At 40.7% G+C, this 4,732-nt stretch overlaps 1 long non-coding RNA gene across 1 annotated transcript; it reads left to right on the top strand.

Moving 5' to 3' along the window:
- The first annotated feature begins 1,443 nt into the window (after window positions 1-1,443).
- On the top strand, window positions 1,444-3,157 carry LOC115375615 (uncharacterized). The gene is made up of 3 exons (XR_003929731.1): window positions 1,444-1,691; window positions 2,337-2,517; window positions 3,074-3,157. It is a non-coding gene; the product is annotated as an uncharacterized LOC115375615 (long non-coding RNA).
- Window positions 3,158-4,732: the final 1,575 nt, after the last annotated feature.

Raw genomic sequence — 4,732 nt, 5'->3', positions numbered from 1 at the left:
AATAGAAACTGGCTGGTACAAATAATACCAAAGACGCTCTAGAGGCTGAGAGCAGAAGTAGGAAATGGTGTGAATGTTGTGCAGCCTGTTACTGCACAAAATTGATGTTTGCATCTTATTCTGCTGCTTGTTCTAACCCTAACCTTCAAAAACAGTAGATCTCAAACATAAACCGAGAAAGTCCTATACTCTTTGTAAAAAGTACAGACAACCAAGGAAATTTTTTTTTTTTTTTGTGAATTTATTGGAGCAAGGCAACTGACAGACCTACGTGCCTACGGCCATATTGATATATCAATGTGGCCTTTAGCGCCCTCTGTTGTATACATGTGACAAACTGAATACCAACCTCACCTGTATATAATTGAGATTGATTGATTGTTTGCCAGAGCCTGAAGAAGACTTTTGGTCGATACGCGTAGGTCTGTCAGTTGCCTTGCTCCAATAAATTCACTAAATTTTTTTTTTTACCTGAAGACAGAGTGCCTCGGTTTTCTTTTTCCTTGGTTGTCTGCACTTTTTACAAAGAGTATAGGACTTCCTCGGCTCATGTTTGAGATCTATTATTCACCGGCCTAACTGAAGAGCACCTATCAAGTATAAAGCCCGATAATATCCAAGTAGTGCTTCCTTTCTCTCTTTCTTCAAAAACAGTATTATTAACAAAGTAACACAAGTTATATTTTACTTTTACCAATTAATTCATAGTTTCACACATAGGCTAAGTGACTTCAGATTTGTTTGTTCAGTAAAAAGGCAACATCAGCAGCAACCAGAGGAAACTTAAGCAGCAACACAGTGAACAAATATGTGTTCTTGTGAGATTGTGTTTGCTGAGAGAGGGACAGGTCTCAAACAAACTTAATTTTCCTCTGATTTGTTTTTCTGGAGAATGCCACTTCAGTGCCAGGCTGTTCAGAAGATATGTGGCCTGTGAAATAGATAGATATACTTTATTGATCCCAACCAGGGAAATTCTGGTGTTCCAGCAGCAACAGTAGAAACATATAATAAAGTTTAATAAAACAGAATAAAGGCTAAATATTTACAATAAAGACTATAAAGACTAACTAAGTATTTACAATAAAGACTATAAAGACTAAAAACTAAAAATATACAATAAGGGCTAACCTAAGAAAAAGAGATATGGGATGTGAAATGTCGGTCCAATATTTACTATGGTCATCATCTGCACTCACGTTCACCTGCAGGACAGGGGGTCCTTGGGGGCTGGGTTGGGGGCCACTTGTCCGGACTACTACTGGTCTAATGACTCAACAGGCGGCAGGTGTGTAACTGAACAGGTAAGCAAGCAGATGATTGGATGGTGACAAATGTAGAAAGGAGCGGCCAGAGTCTTGGTGAGAGAGTGGGTGGGGGAGTATGGTGTGTGTGTGTGTGTGTGTGTGTGTGTGGACACATGGGGCAAACAGGGAAAAGGCAAACACAAAGAGACAGAGAGACAAAATATGGCACAAACTGTGGGACTGTGACAGAATGGATCTATTTAATCCGAGGCAGGTTTGTTTGTTCAGACAGCGAGCAGCACAGCCGGGGTGGAGCTGACAGCTGCAGTTTAATTTCCCCACCAGGCAGATTGGGCCTGTTGAAATAAGCCTTTAGAAAAGCATTCTCATCTCCACAGGATATGCACCGAAAATATTAGCTCAGTGAACAAGGCATCAGCACAGGTATGTGACAGCGTCGGCCCCGAGCCAAATATCTTGATTGTGGCTCAGATTTTTTTTTTTTTTTTTCCAAAATCAGTTCATCTCAGAAAGTGATGCATGATTATCTCCACCAATCACAATGAGTCTCACATGTGTAGCAGGTTAATCAGCTGTATGGATTAGCCAATTCTTCTCATTTCTCAATTCGTCTTGTTTTTTTTTCCTCATGTTTTAGGTCCACCCTTCCTAAGATGTGAGGAAATGACGTGATGACAGAGCGATCACAGCAATCCAAATCTGAGAAATGAGACGACCTTGCTTCATAACTGCCATTAAAAAGTGACATCAGTTAGATGTGATTTGAATATATGAAAACACATAAGGACTGTTAAAATTAAGATCAAGATCTCATGTAAATGTGTCGGTTTATCGGTTCTATGTCAGGTTTACCATTTATCAGTGGATTTTTCAATGTGGCTTTTACTGAGTAAGATTCAAGCACACACTGCATGCCTGTCAAACTTTTCTTCGCCATCCATTAATCATCCATTCAGTTGTATTTCCGTCACGGTTTTCATGTTGCAGCTGTGGACTCTGGCTTTTATGTGTCATGCATTTCAGTGAAAGACTTCCACAAAGGGTGCACTTGTGTGTCTTTGCTCACAGCAACTCCGGCGAGCCTCAAGTCTCCTCTCTCTGTGAAATGCATCTCGATTGATTTCTGGGTCACAGCTGGAGGACGGAGGAACAAGGAGACGAAATGAGAGAGATGAGAGGAGCCCCGGGTAAATCAAAGATTTACTTGCCAGGCCTGTTTGAAATGGCTGGAAGAGGCTTGGTTGCACAGGTGAGGCCCATTTTGATCGAGACTGTGATCGGTGAAGGCACTCATCCCTTTTTTGAGATTAACTATTTCAGGGACTGAAACTGACTGGGGTCATGGGGTCACTAGTGGGAGCCTTTTATAGCATCAAACTCTCAACAAAACAAGATTATAATGTCAATCTTTGCTGTTATGGGAAGACACCATGTTCTACTTGGGAGTATAAAGATTGCCATCACTACAATTTGCAACTATTCACATCATTTTGAAAGTTTACTTTTTAAAGACCATATCAAAACAGCACTAATAAAGCATTAATTTAACACAAAAAATGTTCAGTTTATGATAGGCAGAGTTGACAAAAAAAATTGAATGGATCCTCTGGCGGACAACTCCCGAGAACTTGTTGTTGTTTACAGAAAGAATGATTAGATTAGATTAGATTAGATTAGCCTTGGAATGGACTATGGCATCCATGGAATAGAAGCTGCAGATTTGTAATACAGTGTATTTTCTGTCAAATATATTTTTGAGCACTTGAACAATTCACTGATTACAACTCCTTAAATTTGCTTTTCAGATGTGGCTCTGTTGCCTTGTTTTACCAGGACATTATGCATTAAACATAGAAAATCACAACATGACTTCTTACTTATGACCAGAGGTGAGTGGAAAGTTCTGCATCCAAGCGGCACATTCCAGTAAAGTCTGAACTTTTATATTTGGCTGCTCCCTTGGTCATTTAATGCCCATCGCTGTGTTGGTAGAAGACATCTAGGGGAATAACCGGTGAACCAACTCACTCTGGGTGCAGTGATGAAGCCCACTTTCCATTCTAGGGATGCAAGTAAAATTTGAAAGCCAGCATCCCAAGTGAAGACTAAAAAGCAGCTCTTTGACCCAGGGGCTCAAAGAGCTGCACGGCTACTTTAAAGTTTTGCGGCTCTGGGTTCAAGGCTTTGGCATCGTTTCCACTCTTCGCCTGCCAGGCACTTTTGAAAGCCAGCAGCCCAAATGAATATTAGAAAAACTCTGAGTGAGAAAAAAAAAAAAAAAAACACATTCTGGAGGCCGATGACCCAGTGGTTGGAGGTGCAGGCTGTCTGCGTGAATGTTTTGAGGTTGTGGGTTAAAGCCAAAGTTGGTGAACTTCTAAAGCCAACATCCTGAGTGAAGATTTAAAAGCTGTGGAGCAACATCACCCAGCGGCTGAAAAGTGCTGGGTGGCTGCAGCAGCATTTTGAGGTTATGGGTTCAAGCCTTCTCTGAAAGCGAGCGCTGGGAGTAAACTTTGCAAAACTCTGAGGAAGCCTGTTCTAAAGCGGTCTGACCCGGCGGCTGGCAGAGCTGGATGCCCGCAAAAGTGTTTTCTGGGTTGTGTGTTCTTCACTGAGTGGCATGGTTAATTTTGAGAGCCAGCATCCGGAGTGAAGTTTGAAACAATCTGAAAATGGTTTGAGGCAGTATACGGCCTAGTGGCTTGTGAAGGTGCATGGATGCGTGAAGGTTCAAAAGCCAACATAAGCTCTCATGAAGACACTCCGAAGCAGTGTGAGCTCATGGTTACAAGCACTGCACAGCTGCTGAGGTTGTGCAAGAAGCTTCAGTCTTCTACAGATCTGCAAGGAGCTGCTAAAAAAAAAAAAAAATCAGGAAGCCGTGCCTCATAAAAACTCCAAAATATTGCAAATCAGGATTTTGCACGAGAAAATCGATTGATTTTCTTTTATTTAAGTGCCATGCTTCAATTTCAGAGGCCCAGCCCACATGGACTTAAAAGACACTGCTGTACACATTACAAACCATGCTCAAACATACAACAACAACAAAAATACGCAACAGAATAAATCAGGAATACAAAGTCAAAACCAAATCCAGGCACTTCCAAAATATACCCCTCAGGTTATGCATTAATTAAACAAAATATGCTGCCTTCTATTCCAGGCCTTAGAAATAAAATTTGCAATCTTAAATACTTCAGTATTAAAGAACCATTTCAGTTTCTGGCCATCATCTACCCAGAATAGCTCAGGTTTTTGGTTTTGCATGGCCTCAAATAAAGGGAACCTCAAGTCGTCATCCAGGGTGCAATAAAGCATTAAGTGAAATTCATTTTTAACATCTTTTAAATCACAGAAATTACAAATCCTATTCTCTTCAGGAATATCTGTGAGTATATTGTGCTGCTTATCAGTCTGAGCCACTTCTTAATTAGATTTTGTTTTTATTTTTTTTATCA

Source organism: Myripristis murdjan, chromosome 17, assembly GCF_902150065.1.
Source record: "Myripristis murdjan chromosome 17, fMyrMur1.1, whole genome shotgun sequence".
NCBI classification, from domain to species: domain Eukaryota; kingdom Metazoa; phylum Chordata; class Actinopteri; order Holocentriformes; family Holocentridae; genus Myripristis; species Myripristis murdjan.
This window is presented reverse-complemented; position numbering and strand designations above follow the sequence as displayed.